The sequence below is a fragment of the Pan troglodytes genome, chromosome 2, assembly GCF_028858775.2.
Source record: "Pan troglodytes isolate AG18354 chromosome 2, NHGRI_mPanTro3-v2.0_pri, whole genome shotgun sequence".
NCBI classification, from domain to species: domain Eukaryota; kingdom Metazoa; phylum Chordata; class Mammalia; order Primates; family Hominidae; genus Pan; species Pan troglodytes.
The window spans coordinates 123,839,989-123,856,115 of record NC_086015.1 but is presented as its reverse complement, the minus strand read 5'-3'; the positions used below and the strand labels follow the sequence as shown (position 1 = coordinate 123,856,115).

Here is a 16,127-nt window from a genome sequence, read left to right as displayed (position 1 = left end):
CAGATATACCAATACCCTCTTCCCCTTCCTTCCACAAAAGCACTCTGACCGGAAAAGCAGATCCAGGAGCGACAGGAAAGGTGAGTGGGGGAGGAAGCCAGAGCCCAGAGCTGGGGAACATCACTGACGGTGTGGGCAAAAAGCTGCACTCGTGAAAAGAGGAAAGAGGGCAAGCTGGGAGGGAAGGTGGACAAAAGAAAGAAACAATGGGCGGGGGCCCAGCAGGTAATGAAGATACTAAAGCATGTGACCCCATTTCCCTGAGGGTCACTCCTGCAAGGCAGTTAACTGTAACATCTGTTTAATTCTTCATTACAAAGGGAAGAGAATCCTTTCTGATGTTCTCACCCTGTGCCTCTGACCTTTAAGTTCTCACTCTGTTGCCCAGGCTGGAGTGCAGTGGCACGATCTCAGCTCACTGCAACCTCCGCCTCCCAGGCTCAAGCAATCCTCCCACCTCAGCTTTCTGAGTAGCTGGGACCACAGACGCGAGTCGCCATGCCTGTCTAATTTTTGCTTTTTTTTTTTTTTTTTTTTTTTTTTTTGGTGGAGATGGGGTTTTTGCATTTTGCCCAGGCTGGTCTCGAACTCCAGAACTTAAGCCATCTGCCCGCCTCGGCCTCCCACAGTGCTGGGATTACAGGAGTGAGCCACCACTCCCAGCCTGAAAGAACCTGATTTTTAGAGACATAATTTGGGTTTCTAATCTCTGAGGAGATGAGAGTTGCTTACTGTGAGCCCATATACTAGCCAGAGGTCTGGAAACCTGTCCCCATCCCTCAAGGTGATGCCTGTGTCCTGCCAGAATGGGGGGGGGGCGTGCCTAAAGCCCCAGTTGCCCCCACTGCTGACCTCAGGGACGCTCCTTGAGGGTCCCACCACCCCTGTCAATCAGTTGGCCGCAGACTCCCGTGTCCTGTTCTTCCTGTTTCCCCTATGCTGCTCTTGCCTTCTCCCTTCCCTCCCACCCTGCCTCTGGACTCTTATTCTCTCCTCCCACATCCCCTCTCTAGCCTTTGTGACTCAAGTCTCAGTCACTTTAGGAAAGACAGGCTCACTGCCCTCTTTATAATCAACCTTCATCGGGTGTGAGGGGGAGGGAGAAGAGAGGGAGAAAGGAGGGAGGGAGAGGGAGAGGGAGAGAGAAACAGGAACCAGGTCTCCTGCGCTTCCTCCCAGAGATAAAGGCTATTCTTAGCAGTAACATAGGCTTGGCATTTGGGGAGACTTGTATTTCTCTCCCTCTCGCCCCAGGGGCTTTGCACATTGCAATTTCTCCCCTCCAAGCAGAGAAGAAAGAGAAGATGAATAGGGAGAGAGATAAGGAAAGGAAAGAGGGAGGCGCGCCATCGCTCGTGCCCTGAGAGGCTCTTCTGGGGATTTATTTTGGAAGGCTGCTCCGAAGGTCAGAACTGGGCGGGGAACGGCTCTCACCCCAGCCCCAGAAGGGCAGTTTAATTCTAGCCTCCCTTTTGAGGCAAGAAGACGAAAAGCCAAATGAAATCCCTTTGGGCCTTTCCGCAGCACTTTGTATGTGGCACGTGTTTCATAAATGTTCAGCCAAGCCCCTGCGTGCACTCTCATTAGGCTGGGTCTCTCAGGACTGCCCTCACTGGGCCTTAGGACCTTGGCAGTCAGAGCATTCAAGCGCTGGCATTAGACAGTAGGCTTCAGTGAAGCCAGGAGCTTGGAAAATACAAAAATAAATAAAAAATAAATAAAAATGTAAAAATGGGGTGTGCAAAGCTCGAGAAATTACGTAATTCGATTTCACCTTGGGCCCAGACGGTGAAGTTCTGCATAGTGGCCAGCAGGGGGCGCTCAGGCAGTGTGTCAGAACCCCAGCGCGCAGGTTGCCTGGAGCCCAACCAAGGGACAAACAAAACAATGCAGCTTTGCGGTTTCTGTTAGGTTTTCAGTTCGGGGAGGCTTAATCCGGGACCGCCTGATCTCTATCCTGGGGTACGCAACTAGCGTCTCGCAGAACACCGTCTTAATAGGCTTTCCTGAATCTCTTGACCAAATTGCTTCCTAGAACTCTGTGTTCCTCCGCACCTAGAAAATGGCTTTTCTCAGCATCTCCCAGTATCTTTCCCTATGTATCTTTTTGTCAGCCTGGTTTTTTTTCGTTATCTGTGTTTCTGGCGTGGTTCTTTCTTGTCTCTCTGTACTATCCTAGGCCTACTAGTAGATGTTAATGAAAAATATATGGAGCTGAACCCACCCACAGGCTGAGCTCTGAAATATTTCAAGATCTGGCAGAATATAACACTTTGAATAAAATTTAAAACATACTGCAAAAGTGGCTAACTCTGCCACATTTGGCTGTGCAGTCATGTCTTTCCTTTTCCCCGTCTCTGTTCTCGGAGTGGGCTGCCGTGCCACCCTACAGCTGCCTCTTCCCCTTGGCTGCCGCCGCTCTTGCCCACCTCCCCCAAACCCCTAACCTCCAATGGTCAGCTCCTCCCTGGCCAGCAGGACGGGTCTTCCAGGTCTTTTAGAGAAGATACCAACTCCAGAATGATTGTACCTCTGTTTACATGTTTTTGTTTCGTTTTGATTTTTGTTTTCTAATTGAGACCACCCCCCTCGTTTCCAGAACATACTGGAACTCTTAGGATTTGGGGTTGAGGGACTTCAGGTGAGAACTACAGAGACAGCCTCACGCTCTGCCTGGAACCTCTTGTCCTCCAAGATTCAGGTGCTCTGGTTGAGTCTGGTCCACTCTGCCACAGTATCTTTACTCACAGTGATTTTCTCTTGGGGACTTCATCATTGTCTTCCTCTCAAACTGACTTTTGCTTATAACACAGTTGGAAGAGAGAGTGAGAGAGACTGTGTGTGTGTGTGTGTGTGTGTGTGTGTGTGCGCGCGCACGCACCCTTGGAAAATAGAGTTTAAATTTTATTTCTGGGGAATTGGGAATGTCACCGATTGTGGTGTTAAGGCACTAGAGCATGCCATGACAGTCAAAAGGCACCCCAGCAAATGATAGAAGGTGCTTCACCTGGAGCCCACAGAGGGCTCTGGGGCAGTGCTACTTATCAAGAGCCTATCTCAGTTCCAGCCCTAAATATTGCTACTATGGTGGTGGTGATGTACCCCCCTAATTCCTGCATTTCATGGTACCTGTCTCCAAATCTATCTGGCTCTATTGGTTCAGATTCCTATCCCAATTCCTATTATGTTTCAGCTCCTAGTCCTGTGTGTCCCTGAGAGGAAGAGACTGATATCAGATCTGGTGGGACATCATACTCTTCAATCTTGTCACTATAACTTTCTCCTGGAGCCATGGAATGTAGCAGTGGTATGATCTGATCCCGCCTGTCCCTGTCCTGCCCAATACTTGATGGCTGTTCTTTCCTAGTTCCAGAACCTGATTGGACCAAGTTTAAGGCCAAGGTAGGGAGTGGGAGGCAGATAGGCAATGCAATGCTATTCAACATTTAAGAATATTTCCCACTTACTTGTCCTTGTCAGGCCCTGGCCATACAGACAGGCTGTACAAGACATAGGCCCTGACCTCAGGGAGTAAATGTTTTTATTGAACTGACCCACTGTGTCTCTGAATGAGAATAAAAATGAAACTGCTGCAGAAAAACCCAGTGCTGCAAAGTGCTAGCATCATCAGGAGGCAGGCTGCCTCTGCAGTGCAATCCATAATCTCTGTGACTTCCAGAACCAAAAAAAAAAAGTTAAATTACTTTCTAAAATTAAGCTTTGCATTACTTTGGAAACTAACAAAGCATTCCTTCCCACAGACACTGTTCCCAAATTAAATATTTTGTGCTTATACAGCTGCTCAAATGTTGGTGCATTGAAGATGGAAAAATTTCTTAGGGAAGAGATGGGGTGCCTAGAAAGGAGAGGGGAGCTCTGTCGTGGGGAGAGCAGCTGTGGTCACTAGCAGAGATTATAGAATAGTTGGAAAAGATTGTTATCAAGTAAATAAGTATGTAAAATGTTTCTAAAGTTATTAGGTCTAAATAAGTGTAGGTTAAGGGGGCCTGTTACGGTCAAGTATTTAAAAGCATCCTTTCAAGTGAAAACCTTGGTCAGTGGCTATTCCCCACCTGTAATCAATAGGAAATAGAGGGAATAAAAGTAAACTACCGAGGGGGCATCTTAAGGTCAATGTGAGGCCTATTGTTCAAGATTTCACAGCGATTAAACCCTAGAATGGGTCACACAGAATAGGTGGGCACTTTCCTCTAGAGGCATTTATTGAAAGAACAGAACTGTCTTGTTATCACATGCTGCAGGTAACATCCAGTGTAGAGACAGAGGCATGACTTGAATGAGCTAACTTCCCAGGTTCTCTTCTATTAAATAGATTGGAAAGTCAAAGAACTCATACAGCATTAGAGGCCCCCCATAGCAGCTAGAGAGAAATGGACAGGTGAAAGGCCCATGGTCCTCACTTGTCCGCCTCCCACCGACAACATGCCAGGGCCTGCCATTGAGCTGCCTGTTTCATTTTGTAAGCTTGTGCCTAGATGTTTGCCTTGCAAACATGTGAGCTGTCTTGGCAAATGGTTTTGTAGAAAGCCCTCGCTCACAAGAATTCCATCTGCAATATTTGGACTGGCTTCTAGGACTCCCTTTTCCGCACAAGCTGTTCCCTCCTTATCTCTGGGTCTCTTCCAGAAGGTCATCAATGTTCTGCTGTACAAGGGTCATCTGCTTGCCACACTATTCCCCAGCTCCTGGAACACAGCACTGTTTTCCATGGTGGCAGCAGCAGGAATATCTTCCTCCTCAGCATGATTTTCCAGGCCCAAGATAAGCTCACAGGCACCAAAAGACACAAGGCCATGGCCTTATGGATCTCACACCCAGGAGCCTGATCTGAGTTTAAAAAGGCAGACCTGCTGTCTTAGCTGGGGGAGTAGAGGAGAGTTAGTGGGAGGGGCTACTATGGGTTTAAGTTGACAGAGAGAGGTGGTGCAGGAGCAGAGAGCAGCCAGGAGCACCTGAGGAAGGTTGCGAAGGTCATCTGAGGTGGGGGCGGGTTCCAGGGGAGGAGCACTTTCTGGCAGGGGGAGGTGGGGGCGGTCCTGGAGAATGTACCCGTAAGGCCAAGTCCAAGGCCTGGGTGGGGTCTCTGACACTTGTAGACACTTGGCACCAAGCCTCAGTGCAATCTTGCTTCATCTCCCTGGATTTCTACCATCATTAATGACTGTGACTTCAGTCAGGGACTACAGAAAGGGAACACTCAGTGATAATCTAGAGGCAAGGACAATTGACCAAATAATCAGATATGGCTCCAGTTTAAGTCCTTTGCCCCATTATTACCCTGCCTTCTCTTCATTATCCTATATCCCAAGTCCTTACTTTCCCAGATGTGGTGGAGAAGGTAAAGAATTCCAAGTTGTTGTAAGCAGGGTCACTCCCCATAAAATGAGATCATCTCACACCCTAGGGACTGACTCAATTGAGCTCCACTGGCCACAGTTCTGATTGCATCTCCCCAACCAAAAGAATATTAATTCCAGGCAAAGGAGGTCTCCGTCTCCTGCATAGTAGATACTAATGACTCCACTATGAGAAAAATCCTAGAGTGATAGAGTATGAGAGTCAGCAGGGACTGTAGAGATTACATATTGATCCAACACATTCATGATAGATGAGGGAACTGAAGATTAGGGAGATGACATAAGGTCCAAGGCCACCCAGGAAGTTGTTGAAAAAATCTGGACTAGAACCCAGAAGTCTTTGGCCCAGTAACACACTAGCTCTTCCTCCTATCTTACCTGGCCCTGGCCCTCTCGGATGCCAAAGGTTTCCACCCAGGAGAAAATTAAGCAGCAAGGAAGGAAGTTCTGAATTTGCAAAACTTTGTGGAAGCAACTGCGCTTCAGGAGACCCCTTTGTATCATAGCCAGCCCTGGGGACTCTGTCTCTGCCATTCTGCATCTGGTTAAATTGCTCTTCTAAGAGCCCATCTGGCTGCCAAATCTCTCTCTCTGGCCAGAAACAGCACCTGATCTCATCCTGGTGGATTTCCACTAGTCAGACAGTTCTAGTGCTTCCAAGATGGAAATGGAACATCTTACATAGAAACATAAATATTTTACAAGCAAATAACAAGGGTTCTAACTCCTCTACTCTCCCTTTAGCTAACCACTTCCAAAGGCATCTGGCAATCTTGCATTCAACCTGTGAATCAAATAAGTCAAATAAACAGATATTTATTGAGCCACTATTGGAAAGGCAATATACCAGGTATACAAAGACAGGCCTGAGTCCTTGCTTCCAATAATTCACAGGCCAGTTGGTGGGGGACAAGGCAAAATTACATTCCCAGTTAACATACAAGGTGGCAATACAAAAAGTTCCATGATGCAACAAATGATTATTTGCAAAATTTGTGGAATAGATCATAAGAACAATAAACAGAAAAGAACACTGTAAATCGAACAGTTCAGGGAAGTTTGTGCAAGAAAAATTCGATCAGGACTTTAAAGGATGGAAAGTATTTAGAGGAGTGGAGAGAAGGGAAGAGCATTTCAAAAATTGGTAACTGTGAAAAAATGTTCAAAGATAGAAAAGTGCAAGTGGGTTGAGAGTAGTACATTGATACATTATGATCAGGCCCTGCTCTCAGCCCACAAACATTTATCAGTTCTCTTGGTTTGCACACAACTCAAATTACTACTATTATTATTCCATCTTTACAGTTGAGGAAACTGAGGCATAGACAGGTTTAAGCAACTCACCTGAGGACACAGCTCACAAGTGGCTGTGCTGGGATTGGACTGCAGAGGCTACATGTTCAGCACTGAATTATACAGACTCTTACTCTGGCTAGAGGAGTTGATTTGTTGGAAATGCATGTGAGGGAGCAAATCACAGAGGATCTTGAATGCTATGCTGACAAACTTGGACTTGATTTTTTTAGGCAATAGGTAACCATTAAGGGTTTCTGGGCAGGGAAGTATATCTTGATTAAAATGAGATACACACAGGAAGAAAATCCAAAGGACACAGAAGAAAAGCAGAGATAAATATATTAGCATATATGTAGATCCCCTTCCTTTTCATAGAATGCTTTGTTCAGAGGAACTTCTAGTGGTGTCTCAGATCTTAAACTACCAGGGGATCAAATCGTTGCTCTGTGGTACTGAAGGAAAAACCCAAAAGATAAGTAGCCTTCAAATCTACTCAGGCATGTGCTCAAGAGGTAGGGGCAGAGCCAGGTTTGGAGAAAGCTGTCCATAGGGAGATAGGAGACCCCAGGAGAGAATGGGAAAGAGTAGAGGGACAGAAGATGTCATAGAGACCAGCACAATGACTTGGGACTTCAGGAGTATAATTCTGCAATATCTTAAGCATGATTGAATCAAAGCTTATGGGAATGGGAGGGAAGACAAGTCGGCTATCTCCTTGATTATTCTGTAATTGCAGATAATTTCTTCTTTAGTTCCTTCCCTCTTTTCATATGCTAAAATGGAAAATCTTTCTTAATGTACAGAATGCTTCTCTATCTCTTTTTTTAAAACTCAATTTTGCTAATGCATTTCATTAAGGACTATAAAGCTGAACTTGTTCTTCTCATGACCATCTACTATAATGAATGTGGGACAGATGAAGTAATAGGACCTCATAATTGAGATAAGAGCTTTTTTTATTACTGTTTTGCAGGATCTGTATCCACAAAGGAGACTGCTCAATGGAATAAAAACATTAAGTAGTTTGAATCCTGAGCAGAGATTAGACAGTTGTCTTGGATATGCTTTGGGATCAGAAGCACAGGAGATGAGGCATCATCCTGTTCAGATGGTCTTCAGGGAATATCAGGTTTATGGAAGTGCTTTTTGGCTTCTGAGTTACAAAGCATGGATTGTGGTGCCTGGACTCAGCCTGGGCTCTCAGCATAATTATCTACTTACCCTTGTAAATTGTGGTATTCAGTATAAGCATTGCCTCAATTGATGGCCACACCTTCATGACCCTACTTGTGGAAATGAACTCCAAATCTGAGTTCCAAGCAGCTGTTTTGTGTCCATCCAGAGGAAACCAACAGAGTTGGACAGGGGTGGAGTGAGGCATGGTTGCTAACACCATTCAACCCTTGTTCTTTTGAGCACATGTTTTTGTTTGAGTAATGAGTTGATTCGTTTCTGTTAAAATGAGGACAAGAATACTCTGATGTAAGAAAATCAGATGGTGTGGTATAGGCACCCCCTTTTCAGTCACATGCTTGGTACTGGTAAATGGAGGCTGTTGTCTCTCTGGCCTCTGCTTTCTCTGCTGCTACTACTTGAGAAGACTTAAGTTCATACAAGACATCGGGGCATTTCTGAGTGGGGCTGTGCATAAGGAATCTAGAAATAAGTCATATCCCCAGACTCAAATTTTAGGAAGAAAGCCAATGCTTCCAGGCTCCTGCACTGACCCCTAATCCTTCCTTTTCAGCCAGATCTGGGATCTCAGGCACCGAGGACAAACCTGGGTATCCATGTGGCCCAGAGCCACAGTTCTTTCTATGTTGGCCCCACTCATACGCTGGCCAAAGTCCCAGAGGTGAAGTGTTATCCTGGTTTCCCCTCCTAAGTTCTGACATATTGTCATGCCTGGAATGTTGCTTCCCCCTCTAGACCTGACACTTGGCCCCATTCTCATGCAGCCTTTGCCTTCTTTCTGCTACCCAGGGTTTTCCATCATGCCAGGCCATGGAATGATTGTGCTGTGGGAAATAGCATATTTGCATTATTGGACCCTCATTTCGATTCCTGTTCACTTAATTCAGTGTCTCTCAACAGCAGTGGTACCACCACCTAGGGGATGTATCAGACACTTGAACGGACATTTTTGGCTGTCATAATTATTGGAATAGACTGGTGGCATTTGCTGAGAGGGAACCAAGGATGCTAGCTATCCAGTCATGTGCAGCACAGGTACAACAATCAAGAAATATTCTTGTGCCCTATAAAACCTTCAGAAGTCACACTGAACATTTGTGTGAAAAACCTGTTTATAATTATCTGGGTGTGAAATGGAATTCCATTTTACTTAGAAACACAGATTACCTTTGCAAAGTTTTAATGTACACTGAATTTTCCATACATGCTCTGTCTGCATTTTTTTTTTTTTTTTTTGAGACTGTCTTGCTCTGTTACCCAGGCTGGAGTGCAATGGTGTGATGTTGGCTTACTGCAACCTCCGCCTCCCGGGTTCAAGCAATTCTCATGCCTCAACCTCCAGAGTAGCTGAGACTACAGGCGCACACCATCATGCCCGGCTAACTTTTGTATTTTTAGTAGAGACGGGGTTTCACCATGTTGCCCAGGCTGGTCTCGAACTCCTGACCTCAAGTGATCCACCCGCCTCAGCCTCCCAAAGTGCTGGGATTACAGACATGAGCCACCACGCCCAGCTAATTTTTGTATTTCTCATAGAGACGGGGTTTCACCATGTTGCCCAGGCTGGTCTTGAACTCCTGACCTCAAGTGATCCACTTGCCTCAGCCTCCCAAAGTGTTGGGATTACAGGCATGAGCCACCGTGGTTGGCCCTCTCTGCATTTTTAAAGCAAGTAAGACTGTACTTTGGTTTGGAACTCTACCAACAGTAGTCACAATTTCAGAAACACACTTCACTGACAGCAACATTACTCTTGTTATTTGAGTTGCCAGCACACCTGTCTCTATCTACACTTGCCTCCACCACCTTCACTCTGATCTCAAAGCAACTACTTCGTTAGGTCTTCCAATGAGGCATCCCCAACATTAGAATTTGCTAATACATACAATTTTATTACAAAGTATTTCTCTGTACCAGTTTTTTTAATAATGACTTTTTAAAAAAATATATGAGTAGGAGGTTGTATTACTGTGAATTCCTTTTTTTTAAAGATAGAGTCTCACTCTGTCACCCAGGCTGGATCTTGCAGTGGCAAGATCATAGCTTACTGCAGCCTCAAACTCTTGGACTCAAGTGATTCTCCTGCCTTGGCCTACTTGTGAATTTCTTTTCAGAATAGTAAAGAGAACATAATAAAACATTCATTTAAAAATAGGCTTTTGAGTCTGATAGGGTTGACAGTCATTGACCTAAGTAGATAGTGTCTGTTGAAGGCAGAAAGGGACTGATGATGAGATCAGCATGTTCTGAGAGAAGGCTATGCTGCCAACCACAAGGTCTCATGGGAACTGACCACTTTCCAAATTCCACAATTTACCCTCGTCAAGATCTCAGAAGTTTTCAGAATCTGAGGTCACTCAAGTTAATCAAATCCATGAGTCTAACCTCATGACCAACTGATAAACTCACAGTGGGGGACATTTCTTCCCAGGGACTGAAAAGCTTATGTCCACCATCCAGGGCAGCCTGTCCTAGGATCAGAATGCCTAGAAAACCAGCGACAGGTGAACAAGGCACTTGCACTCATTATGTTCATTGCAGCATTATTCATAATAACAAAGACCAGGAATCAACCTAGGTGCTGTGCAAAGGGCACCCAGAGTGCTGAGGAGAGAAGAGGCACTACTGTCCCCAAGCAGAGCAAACTTCTCCAGCAACCATGAGGGCACAGAGGACAGGGTCTCTCCTCTACAACATGCGTGATTGGACACTGCCTAGTTATGATTCCTTGGGATTTCCATAGCCCAAGCTGACCAATTCCCTTTCTGTCCAACCTTCCCCCACACCAACACCTTACAACCCAATTAATTAAATGCCTTCTATTAAATGAAGTTCATATTCTGGACCTGCCTTCCTCTGATTACACCCAAATCATTTGCCTTGATTGCAGTCTTCTGAGGTCCAACCATTTCAGATATTCTCTAGCTTTACTCCAAAAGGTGACTAATCACATCCATTGCATGTGAGTTTTACTAGTTCAACTCAGAAGGTGACCTTTTCTTTTTCTTAGCTCCAAATTAATGGAGAGGGAGGCTTCCCACTGTTGCTTCCATGTCCTGCCAAAATTAACGTTGGAAATGAGGGCTGAGACAGTGTTAGACTCCTTTCTTGCTCTGCACCAGCATCAACAGCTGGGATAGTTTTCCTGATTCTTATCTCAGTTTGGTAAAGCAGGTTCCTGCCTCACTCCATCTCCCCACTAGCCCCCACCCACCCACCCTGGGAGGCAATTTACCAGTATAGATCAAGTTGGAGACCATGCAAATTTGACAGTACCTCATATGGTTTGGAGGAGATAATGCAGGCTTCAGGGTATTTGTGTTGTTGTTTATTTTTCCTCCAGGCTGTAATGCAGTGGCACCATCACAGCTCACTGCAGCTTCCACCTCCCGGGCTCCAGTGATGCTCCCACCTCAGCTTCCTGAGCATCTGAGACCACAGGTGCATGCCACCATATCTGGAAAATTTTCTTTTTAAATTTTTTGTAGAAACAGCGGTCTCCCTATGTTGCCCAGGTTAGTCTCAAACTTCTGTGCTCAAGCGATCCTCCCACCTCGGCTTCCCAAAATGCTAGGATTACAGGTGTGAGCCATTGCACCTGGCCTGGGTTTTTTGTTTGTTTTTCAATGTACAGTGACTTCCACTTTTATAGACTGGTTAGAGATGGAGTGATAAGCTCGTTAATTGAATACGTTTATTAAGAATTATCTTCAGGCCGGGCATGGTGGCTCACGCCTTTAATCCCAGCACTTTGGGACACCGAGGCAGGTGGATCACCTGAGGTGAGGAGTTCGAGACCAGCCTGACCAACATGGTGAAATTCAGTTTCTACTAAAAATACAAAAACTAGCTGGGAGTGGTGGCAGGCACTGTAATCCCAGCTATTCAGGAGGCTGAGGCATGAGAATTGCTTGAACCAGGGAGGCAGAAGTTGCAGTGAGCCAAGATCGCGCCATTGCACTCCAGCCTGGGTGACAGAGCAAGACTCCATCTCAAAAAAACAAACAAACAAAAAAAGAATTACCTTCAAACTATACTAGAAGGCTGCAGTAACCAAAGCAGCATAGTACTTGTACAAAAACAGACACAGACCAATGGAACAGAAGAGAGAACCCAGAAATAAAGCTGCACAACTACAACCATCTGACCTTTGACAAAGTCAACAAAACAAACAATGGGGAAAGGATACCCTTGTTCAATAAATGGTGCTAGGATAACTGGCTAGGTGTATGCCGAAGAATAAAACTGGAGCCCTACCTTTAACTAGGTACAATAATTAACTCAAGATGGACTAAAGATTTGAATGTAAGACCTCAAACTATAAAACTCCTAGAAGAAAACCTAGGAAAGTCTTTTTGACATCAGCTTTGGCAAAAAAAATTATAGCTAAGTTCCCAAAAGCAACTGCAATCATAACAACAATTGACAATTGGAATAGAATTAAACTAAAGAGCTTCTGCACAGCAAAATAAATTATAAGATTAAACAGACAATCTACAGAATGGGAGAAAATATTTACAAATTATGCACCTGACAAAGGTCTAATATCCAAAATCTACAAGGCACTTACACAAATCAACAAACAAAAACCAAATAATCCAATTTAAAATGGGCAAATGAATGAACAGCCACGTCTCAAAAGAAGACATACATGCTGCCAACAAATACCAGAAAATGCTCATCATCACTAATCATCAGAGAAATGCAAATTAAAACCACAATGAGACACCATATCACACAATTCAGAATGCCTATTATTAAAAAGTCAAAAAATAACAGATGCTAATGAAACTGTGGAGAAAAGGAAACACATATACATTATTGGTGGGAATGAAACTTAGTTCAGCTGCTGTGGAAAGCAGTTTGGAGATTTCTCAAACAATTTGGAACTACCATTTGACCCAGTAGTCCCATTACTTGGTATATACCCAAAGGAAAATAAATCATTCTACCAAAAAGACACCTGAATTCATATGTTCATTGCAGCACTATTCACAATAGCAAAGGCAAGGAATCAGCCTAGATGCCCATCAACAGTGGATTGGATAAGTAAAATCTGGTACATATAGACTATGGAATACTGCACAGCCATAAAAAAGAACTAACTTATATCCTTTGCAGAAACATGGATGCAGCTGGAGGCCATTATCCTCCAGCTGCATCCATGGCAGCTATGCGGTGTTTGGTTTTTTGTTCTTGCGATAGTTTACTGATGCATATCTGATTGCTTCCTCTGCCCTATTGTTTATGTGAAAATGCAGATTCACTGAGCCAGAGTAAGTTGTGTATTCAGTAGAAGGCTGAAAAGAATTCAACCTTTTTCTCTTTTCTACTTCTGACCTGGAAGCCCGAGCTGTCCCACCTTAGCAGACAGAAACAATGTATATTTTACACATATTGATTGATGTCTCATGGCTCCCTGAAATGTATAAAAGCAAGCTGTACCCTGACCACCTTGAGCACATGTCCTCAGGACCTCCTGAGGCTGTGTCGCAGGTGTGTCATTAACCTGGGAGTCATGATAAAGATAGACAGATGATAGATAGATAGATAGATAGATAGATAGATAGATAGATAGATAGATAAGATGCAATTTATTGGGATAATTGGCTCACATGATTATGGAGGTGAGAAGTTCCGTAATTTGCAGTCTGCAAGCTGGAGACCCTGGGATGCTGGTAGCATGGCTCAGTCCAAGTCCAAAAGCCTCAGAACCAGGGAAGCCAATGATGTAACTCTCGATTTGAGGCTGAAGGCCTGAGAACCCAGGGAGCCACTCGTGCAAGTCTCAGAGTCCAAAGGCCAGAAAACCTGGAGGTCTGATATCTGGTAGCAAAAGAAGAGTGTCCCAGCTCTGAGAGAGAAAGTGAATTTGCCTTTTCCTCTACCTTTTTTTCTATCTGGGACCCCAGCTGATTGGATGGTGCCTGTTCACATTGAGAGCAGATCTGCTCCACTCAGTCCACCAACTCCACCAATTTCCTCTGGAAACACCCTCACCAACACACCCAGAAATAATGCTTTACCAGCACCTAGGTATCCTTTAGTACAGTCAAGTTGACACCTAAAATTAATCGTAACAGATGATTTTTAAGATGGTGTCTCACTAGGTGGCCCAGGCTGGTTTTGAACTCCTGGGCTCCAGGAATCCTCCCACCTCAGCCCTCCAAGTAACTGTGACTACAGGCATGTGCCAAGACAGCTGGAAACAATATCTCTTTGACAGGAGGAGAGAAAGGATGTCTGTTTATTTAAAACAAGAGGGAAGACACATGAATAGACACATCTACAGGTGAGCAGTAAGAAGCTGCTTAGTAGCTACATTTTCTCTGAGAAGCAGGCAGTAAAGACATTTTCTGAAAGAGTGAGAGGATGGCAGTAAGAGTCTTGAGGAGCAATACAAACATTAACAGGCACTTCTGTGAAGAATGGGGGAGGAGCTATGTAGAGATATTTAACAAGTAAAAGACCACCAGCCCACACAGTTGGATGAATTTTTTCCAGTCCGGCACATCATCCTGAGTATAGAGGGCAGGAAGGCGGGTTCTAGGATTGATCCAGGGCTAAAAGAGTGCAGAGCAGATGCAGTGCAAGTGCTATGGTTTGATTGTTTGTCCTCTCCAAATCTCATGTTGAAACCTAATCTCTAATGTGGCAGTATTGAGAAGTAGAGCCTTTAAGAGGTAGCTGGATCATGAGGGTTCTGCCTTCATCAATGGATTAATCCACTCATGGATTAGTGAGTAAATAGATTGTCATGGGTGTGGCATTAGTGGCTTTATAAGCAACAGAAGAGAGACCTAACCTACCATGCTCAGCTCCCTCACCACGTGATGCCCTGCACCATCTTGGGGCTCTGCAGAGAATCTCCACTAGCAAGAATTTCCTCATCCTTTACCTTGGAATTCTCAGCCTCCATAACTGTAAGAAATACATTTCTTTCCTTTATAAATTACCCAGTTTCAGGTATTCTAAGCAACAAAAAATGGAGTAAGACAGCAAGACCAAAGAGAAGGGGAATCAACTCAATAAGTTAGAATGAGCCTAGCTGGCATAACAACAACAACAACAAACCAGCAATAATTCAGTAGTGAGCGATGGGGAAGATGGCAGATAGGAGACAGAGCTAACATGCAGCTTCCATTGGGATGTACAGAACAGCGTGTGGAGACTCACACCACAAACTTTTGTTCTAAGAACCACCGCAGGACTATACCAGGAAAACTGAAAGAATTCGCAGATTCTTTGAAATAAGTGACATGCCACTGCAAATTCCACGAGACAGGCAAAAAAACTGTGAGTTCCCAAACTGTTAGGGGGGAAAACTGCCTCTGAACACACATCCCCACTAGGGAATCTGAAAATACAGATCACAGGAGAAAGATTTAACCTTACCTAGAGCTGGAATGGATGTAGGGAGCTGTGCCAAATACAAAAGTAAAAGCAACAGCAGGAAGAGTCTTATAGGCACTGCCATTCTCCTGCTCAAGCCCAGGGACACCATCTCTGACTATATCTCACAGGAGCCCTCAGGGAAGGCAGCCAGTGGGATTAGGGAGAGGTCACAGGGTGTAAGAAGCTTCTGACTGGATTTTGGCATAATTTGGACTGGGAACTAACTTTTTTGAGCAGAATCCAGGGGGCAAATAGGAACTGCTGCAGATATGAGGGCAGGAGCTGCAGCTGACATTGTGGGTAGATGGGGAAGAGTGAGGCCTGAAAGCCAAGCTTGCTTGCTCAGTGGGGTAGCTTATGGCCTGGGGAAAGGTCTGAGTTCCACATGCACAGGCTGCCTGGATCTGAACTTGGCACTGTTAGTGGGGCACTGAGGCAGCTAAGCCGGCCTCACCAACTGCATGGGAGGTGGGTGAGGCCTTGCACTACCGGCTATCCCCAACTTTCCTGGCAAGCAATACTGCTAAGCAGAGGCAGCCATTCTCCCCTCTGGAACATAACCTCATTGGCCTGAGAACCAACCCTTATCCCCCACAGTGGCCGCAGCAAGCCCTGCCCAAGGAGAGTCTGAGTCAAGACCCGCCTAATCCTGCCCCAACCTGATGGTTTTTCTCTACCTGCCCTGGTAGCTGAACACAAAAGACATAAACACTTGGAGGCTTTATGGCCCCGCCCATTATGTGGGTAACCAGAATATCTCCCCTGGCCAACTTAGGGCAAGCTCAAATCCCACTAATACTGCAGCAGGTGCTCTCTTGAAAGTGCCACCTCCAGGCTAGAGGCCAACCAACTCAGGCCATTACA

At 45.1% G+C, this 16,127-nt stretch overlaps 1 long non-coding RNA gene across 2 annotated transcripts in view; it reads left to right on the top strand.

Moving 5' to 3' along the window:
- The window catches only part of LOC107970738 (uncharacterized), a 65,386-nt gene that overhangs the window by 30,849 nt on the left and 18,410 nt on the right, over positions 1–16,127 (top strand). The window contains exons 1-2 of one of the 2 annotated variants that reach the window (XR_001713565.3): positions 1,120–1,962; positions 3,194–3,402. This is a non-coding gene — a long non-coding RNA (uncharacterized LOC107970738). Of the gene's footprint in view, positions 1–1,119; positions 1,963–3,193; positions 3,403–16,127 lie in introns of those variants that run through there. The other variant, XR_001713566.3, reaches the window with a different exon arrangement.